Source organism: Protopterus annectens, chromosome 10.part0 (genome assembly GCF_019279795.1).
Source record: "Protopterus annectens isolate FY-2018-M chromosome 10.part0, PAN1.0, whole genome shotgun sequence".
NCBI classification, from domain to species: domain Eukaryota; kingdom Metazoa; phylum Chordata; order Ceratodontiformes; family Protopteridae; genus Protopterus; species Protopterus annectens.
The window spans coordinates 1,489,601,345-1,489,628,844 of record NC_056744.1 but is presented as its reverse complement, the minus strand read 5'-3'; positions in this window follow the sequence as shown (position 1 = coordinate 1,489,628,844).

Genomic DNA, 27,500 nt, shown 5'->3' with positions numbered 1-27,500 from the left:
CATGGGTAGCCCCTAGCTCCATGATCCTGAGGAACTCACGGGAGAATGTTCTTGAGCACAGTGGAACCAAAGGTTGCCCTATCCCTAGAAACCCTGTCCACTTTGTAATGAGAGATAAATGTATGTGGTTTAGCCCAAGTAGCAGCCGCACAAATCGTGTCTAATGGTAAGCGAGCTGCGTGAGCTAAGGATGTAGACACTGATCTCGTAGAATGTCCTTTAGGTTTGACTGATAAGGTTTGATTAGAAGCCTCATAAACGTATGTGATACAATCAGTTAGCCATTTGGAAAGAGTTCGTTTCGTAACTGCTACACCCTTCCTGCTGTCAGCAAAGGCTACAAACAGTTGATCAGATTTCCTGTGATCTTTTGTTCTATCCAAATAAAACCTGAGTTGTCTATGGACATCCAATTTGTGCAACATATACTCTAATTTATTAGAGTGATTTTTGAAGAAGGTGGGTAATTCAATGGACTGATTAATATTATTAGTAGAGCAAACTTTGGGGAGAAAGGATGGATTAGTGCGAAGGGATACTCTGTCAGAGTGGAAAATTAAATAAGGGTGTTTAATAGAAAGAGCCTGAAGCTCAGACACTCGCCTAGCGGATGTAATGGCCACCAGGAATAGAGTTTTCCATGATAAAAATTTCAATGGGCAAACTGAGGCTGGTTCAAAGGGGCAACATCAATTTAGAAAGTAAGAGGTTCAGATTCCACGGTGATGTAGGAATTCTAACCGGTGGTCTGATATGAAAAGATCCTTTTAAAAAAGCTTTACAAAGTCTGTGAGCCATAATAGGCGCACCACATTCTTCCACATGAAAGTTAGAAATGGCAGCCAATTGCACTCTTAAAGTAGCAGGAGAAGCTCCTTCATGAAACAATTCTGTCAAAAACTCCAAGATCTTGTTCAACGGAGCTATAACAGGGTCCAAATGATGTGAATTAGCCCAGAAGATGAAACGTTTCCATTTACTGGTGTAGGTTTTTGTAGTGGAAGCTTTATGAGAAGCCACTAAAATATTCTGAACCGCCGGTGTAAGGGAATCAGACCTGGCTAGAAAGGGAAGCAGAGCAGCCAAGCTGCTAGATGGAGTGATTCAAGAGATGGGTGAGGAACTCCTGACGAGTGAGTCAGTAGATCTGGCTCTGGGTCCAGCATCCAAGGTCCCCGAATGCGGTGATGCAATAGAAAGAGGAAACAAATTTGACGAGGCCAGAATGGGGCAATGAGGATTATCGTCCTCTGAAGGTTGTTGGCTTTCTGCAGAAACTTTGCAATCAGGGGAAATGGAGGAAAAGCATACAGGAGACCCGGGGCCAATCGTGCACCAGCGTCCCTGGGGACTTCCCTGGAGGGGTAATAGGGCAAAGTAGCTCCTGCATTTGGCGTTCATTGGAGACGCAAACAGATCGCAGGAAGGCTGGCCCCACTTGAAATATCATGTTCGCAATTGACTGTTTGAGGACCACTCGTGAGGCAACAGTATCGCTCTGCTCAGCCTGTCGGCTATGACGCTGCATGACCCGGATGTGCGTTGATCAGAAAGCGACCGTGGACTCCGCCCATTGCCAAATTCTCATGCCCTCTCTGCATAGTTGATAAGACCTGGTTCCCCCTTGCTTGTTTATGTACCAGACTACGGACATGTTGTCTGTCTGAACTGCAATAGTCCCTAGAGGAAGAAGGGGAGCAAAGTGTTGCAACGCTAGAAACACTGCCCTCAACTCCAGAACACTGATGTGCAGATTGTACTCCAGATTGGTCCATTCGCCTTGGACTGTCTGTCCCTGAAAGATGCCCCCCCACCCTATCAGGGAAGCGTCCGTGGTTATCGTCGCTGACGGTGTGGGTAGCACAAATGGTCTTCCGCTGGAAAGGTTGCAAGTCTGAAGCCACCAAGTTAGGTGTGATTTGCATGTGTTTGTTATCAGAATTTCGTGTGTCAGAAGTAGCTGTTGGAACGACCATTGTGCAAACAGCAGCCATTGTAGAACTCTCATGTGCAGTCTTCCCAATGGTATCGCAATGAGAGAAGCTGCCATGAGACCCAAGACCTTTAGAACCAGCTTTGCCGGGGATTTTTTGGACAACAGAAGGAGAGAAATGTTGTTTTGCAGTGCGACTATTCTTTCTGTAAGGAAGCCTTAGAATCAAGTGATGCATATCTAATTCCGCTCCTATGAATAAGATATGCTGTGATGGCTGTAGTAAAGATTTTTCGAAATTTACGGAAATTCCGAGGTGAATACAAAGTTGTAGGGTGTAATCCCTGGCCTGTATCAGTTGACGCTGGGTGGTGGCAGACAGGAGCCAGTCGTCCAGATACGGAAACACTTGGAATCCTAGGCGCCTCAGATGAGACGCTACCACTCCCATGCATTTGGTGAAAACCCTGGGGGCTGAGGTCAGACCAAAGGGCAGGGCTCGAAACTGGTAGTGACTGGCTCCCAGCCGGAAGCGCAAATGATCCCTGGATGCCCTGGCCATTTTGATGTGGTAGTATGCGTCCTTCAGATCTATTGAGCACATCCAGTCGTCCTTCTGTAAGAATGGAAGGATCGATTGAAGCGTGGCCATTCGGAACTTTTCCTTCTTGACAAAGGTGTTGAGGTTGCTTAGGTCCAGAATCGGCCTCCAGTCCCCTGTCTTCTTTGGAACTAAAAAGAACCTTGAGTAAGTCCCGAATCCTATTTGGTCCGCTGGGACTGGTTGGATGACTCTTTTTTTCTAGCAGCTTTGAAATTTCTATAGCTGCTGGGTCTCGCAGATGGGGTGGTACATCTGGGAGTTTTTTCTTTGGAATGGGGCTGGATAGGAATGGTATTTTGTAACCTCTGGTAACAACGCTCTTTACCCTGTTGTCTGTAGTAAAGTTTTGCCAGGCCTGAGGGTATAAAGCTAGCGACCCCGACTGCCTCCAGAGCAGGACAGTCGGGCCTCCTCTCAGGAGTGCTGGAAAGGTTTTCCAGGGGGGATATCCCTGTCACCTTGGTTTTGCGGACCCCCTCTGCCGCCAGGGCGGCGTCTTCCACCTCTGCCCCCTGCTCTGCCTCTAGAGGGGGCATCACCCTGTGTGCCTGAGAAAGATCCTTGGGGTTTCGAAACCACATTTTCCACCACGTTGCCCTTTGGGGTACGGTCTGGAAGGGCTGGAAAAACAGCCTCCGACAGCAGACAGAGTCTTTCCCTCCTGTTCACACCGGGTAAGGGTCTCCCTTACTTTAGGGCCAAAAGTGTGGCACCATCAAATGGGGCGTTAGTAAAGGAAGACTTGAAAGCTTCCAAATGAACATAAGCGCATCCAGGATTGCCTAAGAGCAATCGCTGAAGCCGCTGCCCTACTCGATCCTTGCTGCGTATGATATCAGCCTCATGGATGAGTTAACAATGGATGTAAGGGTATTTAGATGTGCTGAAACTTTCTCTGAGACCGCAGCATCTGTAGTACCCTGGAGGGTATCTCCCAACTCTTTGACTAGATCCCTCTGTAAGCGTGTAAAATGGGTCAAATAGTTCAGGGACCGCATAGAAAAAGCCGCTGAACTAAAAATGCGCTTCCCATATCTGTCCATAGTCCTAGAATCTCTGTTAGGCGGATGGACAGATGAGGAAGATTCCGACATCTCCTTTTTCGTGGCCGCTGCCACCACCATGGCGTCCACTGGAACTCCTTTAGTGAGGTAAGCCTTGTCTTGGGGTGCAGTGATGTACTTATTAGGCTTCCTAGGGACCGGTTCCACCGTGTCAGGTGTCTCCGCCCTTGAGCAATCAACTCCATTAACTCATCGAAGGGCGGAGTGACCCAGGAGGAGGAAGGGCGAGCACCAAATGCCTTCAGCAAGACTGACTCATCCTCAGAAGGGGGGAGGGACTGCCAATCACCTCTCTGCTTCAGGATCTCCAAGATGTCAGAAAAAGAGACATCTTCTGAAGGTGACTTTGGGGACCCTTCTGACTCATCCAAGTCAGTATCGGATGTTAAAGATTCTTGTGGAGAATCTAAGTGTCTCCTCTTACACAATCTTTTCCTAGGGACCTCTTCGGGGGGGGCATCCGAAGAAGCCTCCGAGGAAGAGGGAGCACCCTCCAGGGGTGGCTGAGACACTGGTGCTCGACGCTTGGATGTGGCCGTTGGTGCAGAGGAAGATAACGGTCCTTTATGGGGAGGAGAGGCTGCTTCTACTGATGTGGTTGTCTGGGTAGACAACACCTTCCTCATGAGATCGAAGGCCCCCAGGTCCCGAGTCGAGGAATCTCCCGGTTCTGAAGAAATGGGAAGAATCCCCGAGACAGGCACCGAAGGCATCGACCCCGAGGATGGAGCCGAATCGATCCGTGCCGAGGCCCTGAGAGGAAGAGTCGGAACCGAAACGTCGGTTCGACTCTCGGCCCCGGAACCAAGGACAGATCGTCAGCTCCGAGACTCCGGTACCGGATCCGACGGAGTCGAGGTGAAAGGAGCAGACCGAGAAAAGGACGGTTCTGGCACCGAGGGCTCCACAATCAGTAGATCAACCTCTTCCGGCTCCAAAGACTGGACAGGTCTCGGAGGAGGAAGGGATGGAGATAATGGGAGGCCTTCAAGTTTCGACACCAATTGGGTGGAAACTGAGATAAGTTTGGATAGGGCCGAATGTTCCAATAACTTCTGCACCACAGGGTCCACATCGATATCGGAGAGCTTAGAAGAACGGGACGAAGGAACCAAGACGGAGCCGACCTCAATAGTGTCGAGGAGGGAGCTCCATCACCGGTTCCAAGACTCAAGGCTCGAAACTGACAACAGTTGAACACTCGCCCAAGTCTGTGGAACCAGTGATCTAACTTTAGTCGAAGAGCTCGGAGCCGATGACTTGGGCTCCGAAGTCTTCGATTCCTTCGAGGACTTGGATGCCTGGTCAGAAGCATCCAGAGCCTCCTGAAAGGAAGGTTTTAATAAACCCCTGTCCATTAGTTTCCTGCGCCTATCTGTCATGACCCTCCCACTGAAAGAATGACAAATAGAGCAGTCTTCTTGCAGATGGAGAGGGCCAAGACAGTAGACACAGGAACTATGATTGTCAGTTACTGACATTTTTTGCCCACATTGGCAATGCTTGAACCCTGATTTGGCCTTTTCAGACATGTCACTCTAAGTAGAAAAATAGTCAAATCCAGAAAAAAAGTCAAGTCCGGTAAAATTGTCAAATCCAGTAGTGAAAGTCAATCTGGTTGTCAAATCCAATAAGGGTGGTAGGCCCCAAAGAGAACTCTAACTAAGTTTTATAACTTAACGGTACCAAGATTCCCTTATACCTTACCACACTCACACAAATTATCACTAAACAGCTTATAACACTAAAGTACCAAGAAAAAATACAAGAATAAAATTCTAAATCTTATCTCAGGTGCTCGAGCTCGACCCAGTGATGCGAATGCTGCAGCGGCAAACTAGATCTGAGGTAAAGGCAGAGGGGGATTGTGGGTATTAGGTGATCTTGAGCTTCTTCTCGATGCAGAGCTTGCAAGCGGCCGACACGGAGCCGAGGATTGGCTCCGAACCCATGTGTAAGAACAAAGGCGAGATTGAACACTCTCACATCTCATATTACACCTGTTAAACTGCTGCTCACCTGCAAGCAGTCATACTCAGCTTGTTAGAGCGCTGCTCAGCTATGGGCACTTATAACATTTTTTTTTTATTTTATTGTCTCGGATTTCTTCAAAAATACATGGCCCATTTCATTACATTTTACTTAAATTATAGTTTTATATATATATATATATATATATATATATATATATATATATATATACACATATATGTCAGGGGATTGTTTCATGCTTATTTAAATAAAAATAGAAAATGATGTTGTGGGGGCTCGAACCGTGACTACCTCCTCTTTTGCCAATGTATCTACCGCTACGCTATTGCTACTTGGCTTAATTTGCATATTTAGATCTTATATGCTTTTCAATGACTGCTAACTGTGACTGAGTGGACAGCATACCCGCGCAAACGAGTGCAACTACAGGCAAACATTTTGGAAATTATCAAAAAAAAATTAAACTGCTATTTTTACGTTTTACATTACAGTTGGGTTTATAGTCTGTGGGGGCATGTGTGGTGTTATGTTCCTTGACATTTCCGGGGACTCGCTCGAGGGAGTTTACTTTCAGGACTCTGACTCTTCTGGGGGCGTGTCCCTTTGCAGAACTCAGCATTCGGACAAGCCCCATACTGTCCTACACGGACCGTGTTAGCCTAGGGAGTGATTCAGCATGCCCTCATGAATATGCATGGCATGTTGACGTCATACCGTTAGACTGCAGCCTCCTTGTAAGACATGTTAACTCTTACACGGAGGTTTCGTGAATCCTGCCCAATGTTTTGTAACTCACAACTCATACTCACCCTAAAAAAGGAAGTAATGTCTTACCATAATATTCCATCTGTGTTGTCAGTCTTCACTTATCCTTGATTGTGGGTTCAGTTCCGTATCTCAGAACTGATTCGACCATTATTCCAACTCATGTCTTCCAAAAACTATTGAGTGTAACACTACCCATAATGCTCCTCTCTAGATTACTTCAGATTGAGTTTGCATAAAATAGTGACAAATCAGAGAAAACAGATTAGAGACCTTATCTGAACTTATAAGGGAATAATATATAGCTAGGGGACAGATCTGCAACACCAAGAAACCCTAAAAAGGCAGGGGAAGGAGGCTGGAATGTCAAGGATAAGTGAAGATCGACAAAACAGATGGAACGTTATGGCAAGACAAAACTTCTTTATCTGATGTCAGCCTTGTCAGTCTTCACTTAATCCCTGACTGTGGGACAGAATCCCCAGCTACCAAATCTTGGGAGGTCTCACACAAGAATATTCCTGAGCACCATTGAACCAAAGGATGCACATCTCCTAGAGACCAGATCCAACTTGTAATGAATAATAAAGGTATGCAGAGATGCCCAAGTAGCTGCTGCGCATATGTCATCTACAGACGCTCTGGCATATAATACTGCTGAAGTGGCTACTGCCCTCGTGGAATGTGTTTTAACAAGTCCTGGAAGTCGTGCAGTCCTTCTGTTGTAAATAAAAGTTATGCAGTCCTTCAGCCATTTAGCTAGAGCAACCTTAGAGACTGATTTGCCCATAGCAGCAGAAGAAAATGAGACAAACAGCTGATCAGGCTTTCTGAATTACTTTGCTCTGTGTAGGTAAAAATGCAATTATCTGTGAATGTCTAGTGAGTGTAGGCTATATTCACCTTTGTCTGAAAATTCTGGGAAAAAAATACTCAAAGCTGTATAGTCTGATTGATATTATTGTTAGATGCCATGTTTGGTAAAAAAGGAAGGATTTGTTCACAAGGACACACTGTCCTTATGAAAGATTAGCTAAGGGGGCTTGCAAGATATGGCTTGTAACTCAGATATTTTTCTATCTGAAGTGATAGAGATCAAAAATAAAGTTTTCTAGGATAAATACTTCAAATCGTAGTTGATGGATGGTTCAAATGGTGGTGGTGGTGTGTGTGTGTGTGTGGGGGGTTAATAATAGATTGCAGCACTAGATTCAAGTCCCAAGGAATAGATGGGTCCTTGTATGGAGTTTTCAGCAAAAGGGTAACCTCAAAAAAGCTTTACAAAGTTTGTGTGACATTAGCTGTGTATCATTTAGATCATTATGAAAGTTTGAAATTGCAGCTAAATGGACCTGTATAGTTGAGGAGGATGCTCCTGCATTGAATAGTGATGTTAACAAATTCTAAGGTCTTATGAACTGGTGCAGAACATGGGTCGAGATTGATGGCTGCAGCCCACTTTGAAAATTTGTACCACTTACTGCTGTATAACAGTCTGGTCGAAAGTTTATGAGAGGCTAAAACAATTTGTTGAACTGCAGTGTTGAGACTAGTATGCCTGGCAATCACTGGAACTGGGGAAGCCATGCTGTAAGCTTGAGATTTTTATGGTTCAAGTGGATGTGTCCCTCTGGATGGGACAGTAGGCCTGGAGCTGGGTCCAGTGTCCATGGTTCCCAAATTAAATGAGACCACAGAAAAATAAACCATATCTGTCAAGGCCAGAATGGGACAATGAGGATTATCTTGTTCTTCGACCTGTTGGCTTTCTTCAGAAACTAGGAAATGAGGGTAATCGGGGCAAAGGCATATAGTAGACCAGGGGGCCAATCATGGAGAAGAACATCCCTTTGTGACTCCCTCGGAGGGGGGATCAGGGAAAAGTAGTCACTGCAGTTGTTGTTCAGGGGGGATACAAAGAGATCACAGAAGGGCTGGCCCCACTGATGGAATGTCCTTTCTGCCACCAAAGGATTGAGAGATTAATCATGAGGCATCAGAATGGTCCTGCTCAATTTGTCCACAATCACATTGGTGCTCCCCAGAATGTGCACTGCAGTTAGAAAATGGTCGGTTGAAATTGCTCATTGCCACACTCTAAGGGCTTCTCAACAAAGAGGTTAAGATTTGCTTCTCTCTTGCTTGTTGATGTACCAAACCACTGACATATTTTCAGTTTGGATCACAATCGTTCCTGAGAGGAGGGTTTCTTGAAATTCTCAAAAACAAGAAGCACTGCTCTCATCTCTAGAATACTGATGTGCAAATTAGCCTCCAACTGGGACCAGGTGCCGACTGTCGTTCCCAGATAATGCCTCCCCACCCTATCCAGGATGCATCTGTGGTAACTATGGCTTGGGGTTGAGGAGGAAGAAATGGATGGCCCAGTAGGATGTTGTTGGAAATGAGCCACCAACTGAGAATGCTTTTTAAATAAATTGGTGATTAAAATCTGATATGACATTGGTTGTGCTAGTAATGACTATTGTAATGCCAGAAGCCATTGTATAAATCTCGCTAGGGGATCTAAGGTAATGTTGGCCACCATAGATCCTACAGCCTGCAGGACCAGTCTCAGTAACTGTTTTGTTGTGGATAATCTGAGCGACTTGTAATTTTATACTTTGAAGTTTTTTCTGAGGTACAGACACGACAGAGATGCTTGTATCCAATACTGCCCCTATGAACTTTAAATGCTGTGTTGGCTCTATGTGAGATTTTTTCATAGTTTACAGTAATCCCCAGCGAGGAACAGGTTTGAAGGACATAGTCCCTCACTTGCAAAAGTAGAGGGCTGGTGGTTGCAGTGATGAGCCAGTCATCTAGATATGAAAACACCCAGATTCCTTGCAGTTGGAAGTAAGCTGCAACTACTGCCATGCATTTTGTGGACACCCTGGGGCTGTGGTGAGACCAAATGGCAGGGCTCTTAACTGATAATGACTGGCTCCTAGCCAGAAATGCAGAAATCTTCTGGAGTGTTTGCCCATCTTTATGTGATAATACGCATCCTGAAGATCTACTGAGCACATCCAATCATCTTTCCCTAAAAACAGGAGGATAGACTGAATTGTGACCATCCAGAATTTGGAATGTTGGACTGATTTGTTCAAGACGCTGAGGCCTTCAGTCCCTGGTTTTCTTTGGCACCGAAAAGAATCTTGAGTAAACCCCCGGATCTGATTTGGTCTGGTGGGACTGTTTGGATGGCTCTTTTGTCGAGCAGTTTTTGAATTTCTAGTACTGCTACATCCCTGTGACTGGATGGAACATCTGGGATTCTCCTTGGTCATTTGGGTTGCTTCGAGAAGGGAATATTGTAACCTCTGGTTATGATCCTCTGCTCCCAAGTGTCCGCTGTTATTCATAGGTTCATAGGTAGGTACTAGGCTATTGGCCCTGGGGCCTATACAAGCCCAGTCAAAAAGGTACCCTGGCTTTTGCCACCCAAGAAAATTATTTTCCTGTGCCACTGTCAAGCAGAGCCACAGAGGTGATCCCTGAGGTGAATTTCCTAGTTCCCATCCAATCATCAAGATTTTTCTTAAAGAGTGTTAATGAGAAGCTTCATTTGATATAGCTAGGTAATTTATTTCAGAGTGTGGGAAGTCTCTGGGACAGGAATCTGTCCCTCCAACATGTTCTGTTTATTGCAGTGACAAGGTTTAGGTCCCTAGAGTGTGTAGCTCAGAGGGATGGGATTTCTTTAAGTGGAGCAAGTCCAACAGCTCTGGGATTGACATAGCTTTGTATGTTAGGCAGTGATCACTTCTGAGTAGGCGATATGTGACAGAGTAAAGCTGGAGTTTTTTTAGATGGTCTGCATAGGGCATCTGTTTGAGGCCTGTAATCCTCTTTGTGAGGTATTTCTGTGGCCTTTCCAGTTGTTGTAGATGTCTTGTGAGGTACATACCAAAAGGGGTGTTGTACTCTATAATGGGTCTAATGAGTGACGAGTAGAGGGGAACAATGACCTCTTTTTTTCTGGATGAGAAACCTTTTGTGATGAGGTGTGCCACATAGAAGGATTTCCTGACTACTGTGGCGATATGATTATCAAAGGAGAGACTACTGTCCACCTGTGTCCCAAGGTCTCTTATCACACTTTTGGTGTTAAGTATACTACTGCCGATGTTGTAGTTCTTGGGTACAGAGTTTTTACCAAAGGGGATGACAATACACTTTTTGGCATTGAGCTTGAGGCCATGGCTTTGACACCAGGCATCTGTCTCAGTGAGGCCCTTTTGTAGGATGTCCACATCGTTAGAAGTTTTGATTATGGCTCCTAGTTTACAGTCATCTGCGAACTTCATTAGCCAAAGACCTTCTGTGTTAGCCTGTACTTCAGAGAAGTAGATACCAAACAGGAGAGGACCCAGGACTGAACCCTGTGGTACTCCACTTGTCACTGGTATGAAGTCAGATTTGGAGTCTGCTACTTTCACAGTGTGGGTTCTGTCAGTGAGCCAGTTGGCAACCCATCTTGTGACATAGGGATTTATACCTAGTTTAGTGAGTTTATCTGTAATTCCAGAGTGGGGGATGGTGTTGAAAGCCTTGGCAAGATGTAGATAGGCTGTGTGAACCACCTTACCCTTGTCTACGGCTTTGGTGACTGCTTCAAAGAAGTCTATCAGGTTTAGGAGACATGATCTGCCTTTTACAAACCCGAACTAGGTGGGATCCAGAGTTTGGAGATTACCAATGTCTTTGTTTATACGTTCCATGATGATACGTTCCATGGCCCAGGCTCGTCAGGCTAATGGGCCAGTAGTTCCCAGGGTCCATGGTGGCTCCCACCTTGTGGAGTGGGATAACCGTTGCTGTGCGCCATTCAGCAGGCACAAAGCCTGAGGTGAGGCTATGATTGAACATGGTATTTAGGTGGGGTGATCCGTGGTGGTGGTGCTGCGGTAGTTTTGTCGCCTCACAGTAAGATGCTGTCTGGTTCGATTCTCAGCTAGAGCGTCTTCTGCATGGAGACATGCGTGGGCATACCTTCGTTGAAGGTTGTGCATCAGGGCTGGTAACTCGGCACTTAAAAATCAACTACCAATCATTAGCGGACCGGAGTTCCGCTGTGGCGATCCCTAACCGGGAAAAGCTGAAAGACACAACAACTTAGGTGGGGTGCCAGTTTGTTCTGTAGTTCATGTAGAATGCAGCCTGGGATGTTGTCTGGTCCCATGGATGCTGTGTTCTTGGCTTTGGAGAGTGTGGTTTTTACCTGTGTAGCTGTGATTACAGGAACTTTGCATTCTTCCGGTATAGAGATGGGCTCTTTAGAGGGTGAGAGAGGGGTAAAGTTAGCACTGAACCTATCTGCCAGGATGTTGGCAATATAAGTTGGGTCTGTATATTTAGTGACACTGTGCTGTAACTCAGAGCAGATCTGAGTGTTGCCATTGAGATTCTTGACATAGCTATAGAATGCTTTGTGGTTGTCTTTAGAATCAGTGGCGATTTTGTTTTCGTAACTAGCTTTGGAGGATTTTATCAGGGATCGCAGCTTCTTACTGAGGCTGACCAGGGAGCTCCTCCACTCATGAGATTTTACTCTCTTTTGCAAGAGTTTCTTCCTTCTGTTGTACAGTTTGTTTATGGCAGGGGACCACCAGATTGGCTTCCTTTTTTTGGAGGATAGCGTCTTAGTTCTGCTTGGGATAGCACGATCCATGCACTCATGTAAGTGCTTATAAAGTGCAATTGTGTAGGATTCAGTAGTCATAACTGTATTGTCCATCTGCATGGGTGTCATGAAGTTCACCACTTCTGTCTTAAGAAGCATGAAGTTGGCTTTAGAGAAATTTTTTACCATGGTTTCCTTAATGGGGGGTGGAGGCAGGATGTGGATATCTAGGGTAATTAGCTTATGGTCGGATCAGACCAATGAGGAGTTGACTTCAGGTATGGAACACCGGTCACTCATATTGGTATTGTTAGCCAGGCAGGTAGGTGCAGGGAAAGTCAACCCCCAACTGCCTCCACTAGAAGGCAATCGGGTCTCCCATTCAGAAGTGCTGATAGGAATTACCAGGGAGAGAATCCCTGGAACCATGATTTTGTGGGCCACCTCTGCCTTTTACATGGTGTCTTCTGTTATAACTCTCCCCTCTGCCCCAGGGGGACTCATTACCATGTGAGTCTTGGAAAGGTCCTTGGGACTATTTGAACTACACTCTTTTGGTTCCTCAAATAGAGTCACTGAGGAGTAGAAAAGTGTACACACATGGCAGAAAGTGTCTTTCCATCCTTCTCACATCTGGCAAGGTTCTCTATAACTTTGAAGCCAAACAAGGATGTCCCATCAAAAGAAGCACTGATAAAAGAAGACTTAAATGGCTCCACAAACTCACATACGTGCATCCAGACATGTCTTCTAATTGCTATGCCAGAACCTGCTGCCTTAGTCATTTCTTCAGCTGTGTGTACAATCAGCTTCATGGATGAGTTGCATATTGAATCAAGGATAGCCAGCTAGGAAGTTACTTTAGCCTGAATACCCTTAGCTACAGATCCTGTCAGAGTGTCTGACAGCTCCTTTATCAGGTCTCTTTGAAGACTGGTGAAATATGCCATAAAATTCAAGGACCTAAGTGCAAAGGTCGATGAAGGGTATAAGAGCTTCCCAAATCTATCCATCATCCTAGACTCCTTATTAGGAGGATATATAGTAGGACTCTCATCAGGAAGCTCCTTTTTGGTGGCTGCCACAATCACCATGGCATTCACTGGTACTCCTTTAACCCAATGTTGTTGATCTGCTGGAGCTGAGATGATACAGTCTGGTCTCTTGGGGATAGGTTTGATGGAGTCAGGAATCTTCTAAGCCCTCTGATCAATCAGTTTAATCAGATCATCAACGGGCAAGAGATCCAAGCAGTAGATGGTCAACATGGAAAGCCTCTTGGTATACTGACTCCTCTGTGGAAGCCTGATGTGAAGTCTAGCTACCCCTCTATTTAAGGATCTCCAGAATGCCACCAGATGAGACATCATCAGGGAGTGACTTTGGGCCCCTTCCCTTCATCAAAGTCAATATCTTCTGTGTAAGACTCTTCAGGGAAGTCTAAATGCTTTGCAAACCACCGCAAAGCACAATCTCACTTCCAATACAGCAGCGTTTGTAAATTCTGACACCAAAATCACTCCTTTACAATTAAAGCAGCATAAGTTTATTGCAACAGTTTTCTTAGCAAAATCCAGTCCACGACTAAGCGCTTTCGCCAACAATCTGGCTTCTTCAGAGTCGTTTGTTACAACATTTAAGGTAAATTGTTTTTTGCATTTTTCTATGATGTATTGTTATATTTATATTATATTATATGATTTAGTGTAATTTATTGAGGTTTAATAAGTTTGTATTGTTATGTACACACACACATTAATGTTTTAATAGATGAACAAGGACATATTAATTAAGTTCTTTAATCAATTGATGGGTGGCATTTAGTTTTAACCAATGGAATTTGTTTGTGTGGGATATATATTGGTGGGCAATGTTGTAACAAACGACCCTGAAGAAGCCAAATTGCTTTGCGGTGGTTCGCAATTCACTAGTTTCGACCCTTGTGGGTGGAATTTGTTTTTTTGAAAGTCTAAATGCTTCCTCTTGCACTTCCTCTTCCAGGGCATCTCCTTGGTGGGACTGCCCGGGGAGGTGTCGGAAGACTACATAACCACCACAGTGGGATCCTGAGGTTTCTTTGCCCATTGTTCCAAGTCTAGGCAAAGGGAATGACTGGGGTGTTGTTCCGACAAATGAGGAATCAACTGGGAACCCATGGTGGATAAGGCCCTCTCCATGCCGCAGAAGGCAGGTTCCCTTGTAGAGGAACTGGAGTCCAGAACTGAAAGAGACTCTTTCAAAACCATGGCCCCACCCTGCACTGAGGTGACCACTCCCAAGCCAAAGCTAAAGTTGAGCTTACGTATGCTGAAGCCCTGAGACACATGGATGGCTCGACAAGGTCGGTGTTGAGCCATGCTCCTTGGAACTAACAACCAAACTCTAACCCTGAAAGATCTCCAGCTGCAACAGAACTGAAGTGCTCAGGGTAGTTATCTGCATCAGAGGCAAAACTCTCACTGGTGCTGAAGCAGTCAACATCGGGACTGTTGGAACTGGTAACTCCGAAGGCTCAGCTGGAATCAGGGGAGGAACAAGGATGGAGTGAAAACTGGTAAAGTTCCACAGCTTGAAGTGCTAAGAACCAAGGAAGTGGTTAATCTCCTCCTGATCAGGAGCTGGTCCAAAAGTCTCATGACATTAGATTCAGTGAAGCTCCTGGTGGAGTGGACCAAATGGACCAATGGAGACTGGGGCCTGTCCATAAAGGGGTTTGATGGTCGGTCAGCAAAGGCATCAAATCTGGGGGAGGTTCTTGTTCTTGGTAAATCCTTGAAAGAAAACTCCTTCTGTTGTGAAATATGTTGAATGGAGGAGTGTGAAATGGCCTGAGTTGGGGAAATAATAGCCACTGTGGTTGTAGCAGCAGAGATTGGAACTGGCTGTGTCAATGAAGACAGGTGCTTCTCATCCAGTTCTGCCAAAACAGTGGGAACAGGAGAAGACTTAATCTTTTTGGGAGTTGGTTCCAACAAAGGTGAGGGAACTAAACAACTCCTCTTCTTAGAAATCCCATGCCTGGAGGAAGAGGAGAGAGAAGGGGATCTAATGTTAGTTTTGGATGTCACAGATATGGCCTCCTTGAAATAAGATTTTATCAAGCCTTTAAGAATTAGTTTCCTTTTTCTTTCTACAAGGGCCTGGTGGCTAAACCAATGCAGATGGCAAGGTCCTCCTGAAGATGCACCAGGGCCAAGCAATACACACATAAGTCATGTCTGTCTGAGTTTGGTAGCTTACGGTCACATTTCTGGTATCTCTTAAAGCAAGAGGTGCCTTTAGATTTTTCAGCCATGTCCATATAAGTCACCCTCACACACAACTAGAGAGGCAAAACAGAGAGAGAGAAAGAGTTTTTTCTTTTTTTTTTTTTTGAAAGGACACGACAATGGTACTAAATGGTTACATAATGGTAAAAGTAGAATAGAGGGAAAAGGTACCAACAATAGTATGGGAGATTACCATAATGGTAAGAGGATGGGAGAGAAACACAGCAAAAAAGTTGATAAGAGAGGAGCTGTGTAAAGAAAAGGGATTGTTAGAGGAAAAGCTACTAAAACAACTCAAAAAAGTAAATAACACAATTGTAAGAAAATGCAAGCTCGAGAGCTGACAGGAGAGGAACACATCTGTTAATTTAAAGTGGCGAACATGATCTGAAGTAATCTAAAGAGGAGCATTATGGTTAGGGCTACACTCAAGAGTTTTTGAAAGATGCAAGATGGAATAACGGCCAAGTCGGTTCTGAGATATGGAACCAAACCAACAGTCAAGGATTAAGTGAAAATTTACATCAGATGATAAATTACCTCTTCTTCTTTCCCCCAAATCCCTTTTTCATGAAAAAAATAAATAAAATCCTCTCTCTAAATATTACAAGCACTGAAGTCACTTCTCATAGAAAATTGTTAGGGATGATAGCGAATGATAAACTTATACTCAACCTGTATAAACAAAACTGCATACAAAACTCACCAAAAACTATTAATGCTTTACAGATCCGAAAACATTCTTAACAATGCAACAAAATCTACACTTGCCAGTACTTGGCTCCTCTCCTTACTAACTTTATTATGCTCCTATCCTTATTAACCTCCATGTATCACAAAAAAGCAAAACTTGAGCAATGCTATAATCAAGTGGTTAAATGTGTAGCAAATACCCTTTCAGAACCCACCACTGTACAGCACTAAAAAGCTTAAATTGATTAGAATTACCCCATCAACTTAATTTAACACCTATAAAATTGTCCAGCATTCAGCTGCTTGTCCAGCACTATCAATCTAAACAACATTCCCAATTAGTCATCATGATCCAATGACCAAACACTTCTCTCTGTCCACAAACTTATCAAATCTGCTGGGCATGGTCTGTACTGGCACTGATTTGCTAAGGCCTGGAACTACTTATCTGTATCCATTTTATCAATACCCTCCCTCCAGTCCTTTAAAACCATTTTGAAAAACTTCCTCGTCAAAGTATGGCAGTCTTTGCTCAACTCCAGTAAAAAGTATATTCCTAAATATGAACAAGTACTTCTTAGTACTTCACACATCCATTTTCTCCTGTCTTCACTCACTCCCTTACTTCAATCAATTTCTCTCACCTGACTCTCTTTCTAAATATGCCATAACCCTGTTTTTTTTTAACTTCATATTGCAATTCCTATTTGTATTATACTAACTTACCTTTAATTTCTCTATAAACACTTGAAACAAACACCGGACCATGGAAATCCCTCAATAAAACATCAAATTGCAGTAAACAGGTAATAGAAACACTGCAAGCCATAATTTTTTTCTTCTCAGTAGAACCACAAATTTATTAACACAAAAGATTAGTGCTTTTGCCTCTTCACCATCAAGAAACTTCATCAGGTAAACTCACACAGCACAACTTCCTTTTTATACAAGGCAGTAATGGGAAGTAGAAAATTAAAGCACCCCCCCCCCCCCAAAACCTTCTTGTGCAACATGAGTTTTGGAAATTGGGAAAAAAAGACAGGGAGATTTGGTCATAAAGGAAGGATTAGGAGCAAAGAGTGACTCTGTCTTTGTGGAAAAGCAGATAAGGGGGTTTTATGGATAAGGCGTGAAGTTCTGAAACCATCTTAGCAGAGGTGATAGCCACTAAGAAGGCCATCTTCCAAGACAAGAATTGCAAATCAACTGTGGCAGGTGGTTCAAATGGAGCAGAAACCAGAGCTTATAACACCAAAGTAAGAGCCCGAGGGGGAATTGGATCCTTAACTGGAGGTAGAAGTGGAAAGGTATCCCTCAAAAAAAGCCTTACATATTTTAGTGGACACCAAGGAGGAAGAATCTTCACCAATATGGAAGTTAGAGACTGCTGCCAACTGCACCTTGACCAAGGAGAAGCTAGCTCCTCTATTAAAGACATGAGCCAAGAACTCTAAAATAGCTGGAACCGGAACCGGAAAATGGTCTAACTGATGATGTCAAACCCAAACAGAAAATCTCTTCCATTTGCTCAAGTAAATTTTCCTGGTGGAGGCTTTATGGGATGCAATCAATATCTTCTGAAAGGGAGAGGACAGCCTGGGAGTTCTAGCCATCATAGGAAGTGAAGTAGCCAAGCAGTCAGCTTCAAGCCGAGGATGTCTGGGTATAGGGTGGGACATAAGATTTGGAAGGGGATCGAGAGTCCAGGGAGGACACACAAGGTGAGATCACAGGAAGGGAAACCAAACTTGTCGAGACCAGAAAGGGGCAATGAGGATGACTCTGCACTTCAATCTCTGAGCTTTCTGGAGGAAGTTGTGGATCAGGGGAAGAGGAGGATATGCATAAAGGAGACCAGGGGGCCAAACATAGACCAGAGCATCTCTTGGAGACTCCCTCTGGGGGGGATCAAGGCAAAGAATTCACTGCAGTTGGCGTTGGAAGGAGAGGCAAAGAGATTGCAAAAAGGTTGACCCCATTTCTGAAAGATCAAGGTAACCACTGATAGATTGAGACACCACTCATGAGGCATCAGAATGGTTCTGCTGAGCTTGTCCTCCAGAAGGTCCAACTTCTCTGGAATGTGCATTGAGACAAGAAAGCATCTGGAAGTGATCACCCACTCCCACAATCTCATGGCTTCTCAACATAAGGGGTGAGACCTGGTACCCCCTGTTTGTTGATGTACCAGACAATGGACATGTTGTCTGTTGGATAGCAATTGTCCCTGTGGGAAGAGAGGCATGAAGGGCTTACAATGCTAAAAGGGCCACCTTCAACTCCAGGAAATTTATATATAGATTGGTTTCTAGAGTGGACCAGGTGCCTTGGACCATTTTATCTAGCCAATGCCCTCCCCATCCTAGCTGGGAGGTGTCTGTGGTCACAGTGGCCTTGAGAGGAGATGGAAGAAAGGAACGTCCTGAGTACAGATCCTGAGAGTCAAGCCACCACAGAAAAGACTCCTTGCAGATGGAGAAAGTTTGATGGGATAGTCCATGGGGAGCTCAAGGAGGGACCATTGCACCACTAAGGTCCACTGAAGTACTCTCATATGAAGCTATGCAAGGGGAAGAAGAGATATGGTAGCCGCCATTGACCCCAACACTCTGAGGACAAAAAAGTCAGGGAGGGGATGATCAGTGAGAATCTGCCTGATATGTGACTGAAGAGACTAAACTCTGTTTGGAGGTAGAAAGGTCAAGCAGTGGATTGTGTCTAGGAAAGCTCTTATAAAATCAATGACCTGGATCAGATCCAGTTTGCATTTGAATAGATACATGGTTATGACCCAAGGTAGCAACTAGCTGAAGAAGACAATCCCTGGCTTGCAGGAGTTGATGCTTGGTGGGGGAAGAGAGGAGCCAATCATCCAGACAAGGAAACACATGGAATCCGACAGTCTCAGGTGAGCTGCAACTACTGCCATCACTTTGGTAAACACCCTGGGGGCTGCAGTGAGTCTAAAGGGGAGTACTCTGAATTGACAGTGATTGGCTCCCAGCCAGAAGCAGAGGAACCTTCTGGAGCACTTGTCCATCTTGATGTGGTAATACACATCCAGAAGGTCTACAAAGCACATCCAGTCTTCCTTCAATATATGTTAAGAAGGTCTACTGAGCGCATCCAATCATCCTCCTGCAGGAAGGGCAGAATGGATTGAATCATGACCATTCAGAATTTTGTTTTGGCAATTGACGTCTTTAGGGAGATGAGATCAAGAATTGGTTTGAAGTCCGCCATTTTCTTTGGCACCAAAAAAATCTGGAATAGATGCCTGATCCAAGCTGGTCTTGGGGGATGGGTTGGATGACTCTTTTCTACAACAACTTTGCAATCTCTAGAGCTGCTGCCTCCCTTTGATGGGGTGGCACATCAGGGAGGTTTTTGGATGGTTTTGTGGAATGGAAGACTGGAGTGGTGTAACCTCTGAATATTACATTTATCAAGCCAAGATTGGCAATGGTAGGTTCCCAGGCTGTTGGGTGAAGAGAGAGACATCCCCAAAATACCTCCAGAGTACAACAGTCAGGCAAACCTCCAGGGCTGCTGAAAGGGCCGGTCCAAGATCTTGGGACTCTTGATTTCTCGGACTCCCCTTGCCACGGGTGCGGTGCCTGCCATTGGACTCATTCCCTCCTCCGCCTCTGGAGGAAAAGTCTCCCTGTGAGTCCTGGAAAGCTTCAAAAGACTTTTGTAACCATAGCTTTTTACTGCCACATTGCTTCCTAAATAAAGGCTGTTGTGGGATAGAAAAGCAAATTCTGATGGCAGACAGCAATTTTCCATCCTTCTCACACTGGCAGAGTGTGTCCCTGACAGTAGGGCCAAAAAGGGATGACCCATCAAAAGGCGCATTGACAAAGGATGCCTTGAAGGGTTCCATGAATTCATACAGCCTCATCCAGGTGTGGCACCTAATGGCAATGCCTGAACCAGCCACCCTTGAGGTACCCTCTGCCACATGCAAGAGTAATCTCATGGATGTGTTGGAAATAGCATGAAGGGTGAGCATTCTGGAGAAGATCTTCATGATTAGACATGGACTCCAGAATGGATTCAGAGACTTACTTCACAAGGTCTCTCTAAAGCCTGACCACATGTGTCAAGTAATTCAACATGTGCAGAGAAAACATCACTGAAGAACAGATAAACTGGTCCACCTTCATAGACTCCCTGTCCGGTGCATGAACCATAGAGCTCTCCAAGGCTAGCTCTTTCTTAGTGGCAGCTGCCACCACCATAGCATTGACTGGCATGCCCTTTGTCCAGTGGTGCCTATCCACAGGCTCACTAATAATCCTACTTGGGCGATTAGGTATGGGATGTACCATGTCCAGTTCCTTCCAAGCCCTGCTAGAAATCAAATCAATCAGAGGGTCAATGGGGGGGGCAGGATGTAGATGGCCCTGTTCTGAAAGCTTCCAGTAACTTGGACTCACCAGAGTTAGGTTTGTGGATGGACCACCCATCTTTCTGCATGATGTCCCCAAAGAAGACATCCTCAGGTGGGGATCTGGGGGAACTCTCCCCTTTATCCAAATCTGTGTCTTCGGTAAAGGATTCTGGTGGGGAACCCAAGTGCCTCCTCTTGCACATATGCTTTCTGTGGGGATGCTACAAAGAGGTGTTGAAAGACTCAGGGTGCTCCTGCAGGGGAGCCACCTGTAAGCTTCCTAGAACAGGCTGTCCCACAGTGAACAGAGTTGAAGGATCTGGCATGGGCAATTCAGAAGGGAGAGTGGTTGGGTCTGATGTGGGGAGAGTCAAGGTACCCTTTCTACTATTTTGATCCCCGACAGCAACTGAGACTCTAAGAGCAACTCCGCTGAGGCCGGAGGCATCCACATTGAAGCCTTGCAAACTCTCACTATGCCTGGCACCGAGGGGGAGGGATGGCTCAGAAAACCGGGTTACTGAAACCAACCCCTTGGATCCAATTCCAAAGCTACAGCTCTGAGAGTCAGTTGGACCAGAAGACATTGTAGTGAAACTACTTAAGGTGACCATCAGCATTGAGGTACAGGTATCTGTTGGCGCCGACATCTTGAAACTTGGGATCCTCAGATCTGAGGGGTCTGGTGCCAATGGGTGGATCGGAAAAGGAGAGATAGACAAGAAAACTGGTAGAGCTCCTCCAGCTCCAGGGGGAGCCAGAGCCGATAAAACTCCCATTGAATATGCGCCTTCAGAAATTTCCTTATGAGCCTGTCCACCTCAAACTCTGAGAGGCTACGGGAGGACCTAGCAGAAGAGGCTATCAACCCCAGCCTGGAGTGAAACCTCAGTGATGCCAGAATTGGAGATGGGCAAGGGACCTACAGGTTCCAGGAGAAGCAAGGACATCAGAGCCAAGGAGAATCTGAAGCAGAAGGGAGAGCTTTCACTGGTGGTTCTCCCATGGATGCAAAGGCTCTATCAGGAGACCGCTTCCCTTTGCCCTGATCTTTGCCCTTCTCAGCCACTTTCTTGCTGGGGGTCTGAGCCCCTGAAGTGGATTCCATAGAAGTGGGGGCAGAAGAATGGATAAGACCCCTGAGAGTTAATTTATTCTTCCTATCAGCACATGCTGATTAAAGCCCATGCAGCTAGAACAGGAGGTAACTAGATGGGCTACTACTAAGCAAATTACACACAAAGTGTAGCCATCAGAGGGAGGGAGCTTATGCCCACACTCTGTGCATTTTCTAAAGCCTGATGGCTAAGAATCAGCCATAGCAGGGAAAAAAGAGAAAGGGAAGAAGGAAGTAAAGAGAGAGAGAAGACTTAAACTACCAGCCTCTAAACTACCAGCTAACTAAACTTTTTTTTTTTTTTTTGCTAAGGGTAGGAGACAGCAAAGAACAGAAAGCAGAGAGAAAGAAATGCACAAAAATCACACTTACAGCACTGAAGGAATGCTTAAATTTCCTGGATAGAGCTCAGATATGGAGCCCGCAGCTGTTCAAGCAAGTTGCAAAAGAGCTCTGGGGGATGGAGGGAGAATAGGACATTATGGGTAGGAGAGGAGGAGCTCAGCTTTCAGCTCCAAGGCTGCAGTATACGTCCGAGTAAGATCTGAAGACGGATCCAAACCCCGCAGGTTGAAGATCAAATAAAGACAACGACTTCGGATCTGAATTTACAGATTCTATGCAAAACAAGCTTGGGGGAAGAATCATAAAATGGCAGTGGTGCCATTTACATGCAGTGTTCCAATATGTGGTACTGCAAAATTGTAGATTAAAACAATTAGAACTGTCAGTGTTATGCTATTATATAATTTGTCATTCTCATTACTGGTGGTTCTAGAGGAGACTGCCTTCTCTACCAAGGAGTGATAACAGAATACAGCCAAAGAGAAACTACAGGGGAGACCTAAATTAAAGACCTGCTATGGCTTAGTTGTTATTTGAGTCTAGAACAGAAGCTTTTGTTAAAAAAAGGAATAATTTGTAGGGCGTATAAAATATTGCATGATAATTATAAAAATCAATCAAAAGGGGTAAGAAAAGATTTGGATGAGAGACTGGAATGTCAAATTATAAAGAATCAGTGGGACAATATCTGCAAGGCTTGCAAGTATTTGACAAAGTCCTTAAGGTTTAGGATTTTTGCATGAGAGTGTTTGCATAGGTATTTTTATACTCCAAGAAGACATCTTGGGGAGAAACAAATAAAATTTGTGTGAATAATGCATGAAGGGTATTGTTCTGAAGGAGTGAAATTTAAGAGAAGGCAGATAATAACCAATTTATGGAATTACGTGAATGAACATTTTTAAAAAGAAAACATATGTATACTGCATGAAAATAACAATGGAAATGCTATTATGGTTTGTTTACTATTACTGTAGGTGCACCTATCCATCCACAACCCCTTTCCCATTTTTAAAAATGGGGTCGTGGTGTCACTTTCAACAGTGGCAAGCAACTAGAGCCAAAGTTCACACTGCTGGGTGGATAGTCCTGCCCTATGTTATTTTTTAAAAATGACATGTTTAATAAGGGTACTTCAAAATACCTGAGGTCAAGATATTTAGAATATTCACCTTAGGAAATTACCTAATGACACATTTCATAAAAAAATTATTTTACACTCACTGTTACTTACCAGACATAAGGGGGCACTTGTATGTAGAAAACCAAGCCCAAAAAGTTAAGAAACACCTAAGATATAGTCGTTTCTTGAAAGAAGCACATAAATTAATATGGGAGAAAGGTAGAGAGAAAGATGCCAAATACTTTCTATGAGATTTTAAATAAATGGTTTTACTAATGTCTTAACATGCAAGACAATAACTTTCAAAATACAGTGTGCATTTATTGACTGCTGACCTGATCAGGTATAGATTCGTTGCTGCCATGATCAAGGCCAGTGGCAATGGAAAGTTTAATAAAAGTATAAGGCAAAAGCATGCAGAAAATTGATACATAATTATACACACATGGCTGGCACCATAACAAATTAAAACAAAATAAGATGTACACTAGCAAACTCCAGCAGCAACAATTTAAGTTTCAAACTTGTTAGTGTTAAATATGGAAAATAAAGGTGAATATTGTGTGTGTGTGTGGTGGGGGGGGGGGGTGTCCCATAACCATATGTAACCATATGTCTTAGCAGATAACAGGTGCTTGGCTTGGCTAAGTGGTAACTGACAAGAGCTGACTGGACCTGAATGGCCTATTCCTCCTTGAGAGGGGGAAGTACAGTCTACGGTGAGAATTGGTAAGGAGTAATGGTCAGGAAACTCAGTTACCTTGAACTTTCTATGATCCAATTAAGACAATGATGAGTATCAAAACAGATATGTGTGGAAAAATAGCAAACATCCTGAAAGAGTTCTAATGATGACCACTGCTGGCAATATAAGTCTGGAATCTCCATACTACCTAGGATATAAAGCTGGAATATCCTTAACAGTTGGGCTCAGAAAGAAATTAAAAATTGATTAAAAACTGGATCCCTATTGAAATGCCAGGAATGACTGACTGAGTGGCGCACAGCTACATTTATCCCACTCCACAAGGGGGGATCCAACTTGGATCCCGGGAACTACCGCCCCATCAGTCTGTCAAGCCTGATCTGCAAGGCCATATAACGTATTATCATGGAACTTATAAACAAAGATAATGGCAACCATCAAACACTGGATCCCATGCAGTTTGGGATTGTGAAGGGCCGATCTTGTTTCCTGAACCTGATTGACTTCTTTGAATTAGTCTTCAGAGCTGTGGACAAGGGTAAGGTGGTCCACACAGCCTATCTGGACCTCGCCAAGGCCTTCGACACCATCCCCCACTCTGGAATCATAAATAAACTTACTAAGCTGGGCATTAATCCCTACATCACTCGATGGGTTGTCAACTGGCTTACTGATAGAACCCACACTGTAAAGACAGCCGACTCCAAATCCAGCTCCAGACAAGTGACAAGTGGAGTACCTCAGGGTTCAGTCCTGGGACCGCTCTTGTTTGGCATCTACATCTCTGAAGTACAGGCCAACACTAAGGGACTCTGATTAACAAAGTTCGCAGATGACTGCAAACTGGGAGCCATTACTGAATCCCCAAATGACGTGGATATTCTACAAAAGGGCCTTACAGAAACAGATGCTTGGTGCCAGAGCCATGGGCTCAAGCTCAATGCCAAGAAATGTATAGTTATCCCCTTTGGGAAAAAAACATGTACCCATGAATTACCACATAGGTGGCAGTACACTAAACACTGAAAGTGTGATAAGAGACTTAAGGACACAGGTGAACAGTGGTCTCACCTTCGATAACCACATCACCACAACAGTCAGGAAATCCTTCTATGTGGTACACCTCATCACTAAGGGCTTTTCATCCAGAAAAAAGGAGGTTATTGTCCCACTGTACTCATCCCTCATTAGACCCATTATAGAGTACAATGCCCGGTTTGGTATGTACCTCTCAAGACACCTGCAACAAAACAACTGGAAAGGCCGCAGAAATACCTCACTGAAAGAATCAAAGGCCTAAAGCAGATGCCCTATGCTGACCACCTAGAAAACTCCCACCTATACTCTATCGCATATCTTCTACTCAGAGGTGATCTCTGCTTAACCAACAAGGTCATGTCAACTCAGAGCTGTTGGACATGCTACATTCAAAGAAATCCCAATCCCTCATAGACACATGCTCCAGGGATCTAAACCTTGTCACCACAATGAACAAAACATGCTGGTGGGATAGGTTCCTGACCCAGAGACTCCACAGACTCTGGAATAGGCTGCCCATACATGTCAAGCGGAGTGCCTCTTTGGCCCTCTTCAAAAGGAACCTTGATGATTGGATAGGAGATAGGAAATTCACCCCGGGGATCACGTCAGTCACCCTGCTAGACAGGGGTCCAGGGAAGTAAATACTGTGGGAAGAAATAGCCAGGGAATTGTTATGGCTAGGCTTGTATAGGCCCTAGGGCCGATAGCCTAGTACCATCCTATGAACCTATGAACCACAACTGTCATATGCACACACACACACATATATAAACAGATATATATATATATATATATATATATATATACATATATATATATATATATATATATATATATATATATATATATATATGGGGCCTAACAAATTTTGACATGTAAATCATCAGCCTCAAAACATCGAAGTAAAAAGCATCAATCCACAAAGGATTAAAAAAAAACAGTGTTATTCTGGATGAACAAGCCCCTCCTCTGGACTCCACACCTACTGCTAATTATATACGTATATATCTATCTATATATATATATATATATATATATATATATATATATATATATATATATATACATATATATATTTATATATCAATACCAACTCTGCCTGATTCCTGATCCACACTGGACTATGATCTGAAAGCCAGTAAGGTTCAACAAGCTGATTTTTTGATCTGCTACACTGGCATTCTTACTCACTGACATAAAAGTATGCACCTATTTTTTATTTTACACACACACACACACACACACACACACACACACACACACACACACACACACACACACACACACACACACACGCACACACACACACACACACACACACACACACACATATGTATAAACACACACACACAGACACACACATATACAGATGTATATATAGATATAGATATCTACATAACAATTTGGTTGCATAAATATTTTATTGAGAGGAAAGACAGGTGTCACTACCCACTGACACCACAGTTCATTCAGTGCAATCACAGATACACATACTGTCAGCTATGGCCTAGTTCAGTGCATTTGCCTTTAGTAATGACTGTGCAACCATGGCGTTAGTATATATGGGAAGTTAGGGTGGAGTCCCCAAATTAAGGAGTATGAAGGGCAAAGTCTCTCATATAAAACAATGAGTGTGTTTTGTTTGTGCGGCGTGTGTAGTGGTGTGTGTGTAAGTTGTTTGTTGTGTTGTTTGCAATGGTAGGTGTAGTGTGCTGTGGTGGGTTTATGTTATGTGGTTTGTAGTGTCTTAGTGGATGTCCACTGCAGTGTGGCAATTATTTCAGTGTTGAAGATATTTGCTGGGATATATGGTCAATATATTATAATTATGTCTACAATCGTAACCACAATATTATAGGTACATGAACCTATAATGTGTTCAAGATATGAATGCTAAGAAATTTGACTAGAGAGTGAAGCTCGAGGGGTGAATCGTGGCATCAATATTGAGAACGCATAATGGAGGGTTACAAAAAAGCCACAATCATAATTCTTTTCAGTGCATGGAGTTTTATCTGCTCCGTGTACTAGTTACAGAAAAAAAGTGTTTTACTGACTCTGAAAGCTGGTACAGCCCTTAGCGAGCACTTAAACACCTTTCAAAGTGCTGTTAATATTGGGTCTTGTGCTAGAGTAGCACTCAACTAGTTTTTCTTTCCAGAAATGGTGCAAAATTATATATATATATATATATATATATATATATATTTTTTTTTTTCTGTCCAAGTCCTTGTTGATGGTTTTGCATGTTGGTATTTCTGACTATATCTATATATTTATATACCAATACAGATCTACTTTATAAAATCAAAGAACCAAAACGTCAAACAGAGTAACATTGAGACAAAATCATCGTAAGCTGATATATGCGAAACTGCATAATACCGAAAGCTATAATGTCAAAGCACCTTTTGCGCATGCCAGAAAGCATTCTTATGAATGCAGATCACACTGCACTCATAAGAACAGACTGTACAAGTAATCTGAACAAAGAAAACAAATGGAATTGAGGTTGCAGTGAAGATCTGGAAATTTACCCTATTCCCCACTGTAATGTGATCTCAGAGTTTGTATATTTAATTAGCAGGGAGTGTGGGGCTACAACATGCAGGGGGCTTGACCACCTGCAAAATAGTTGATAATGCTACATTTTTGTTTTCTTTTCACAGTTTAAGTGTAGAATCCGTTCTTATGAATGCAGCATGATCTGCATTCATAAGAATGTTTTCTAACATGCACAAAAGGTGGTTCGACATTATAACTTTCGGTATTATGCAGTTTCACTTATATCAGCTTAAGATGTCTTTGTCTCAATGTTACTAG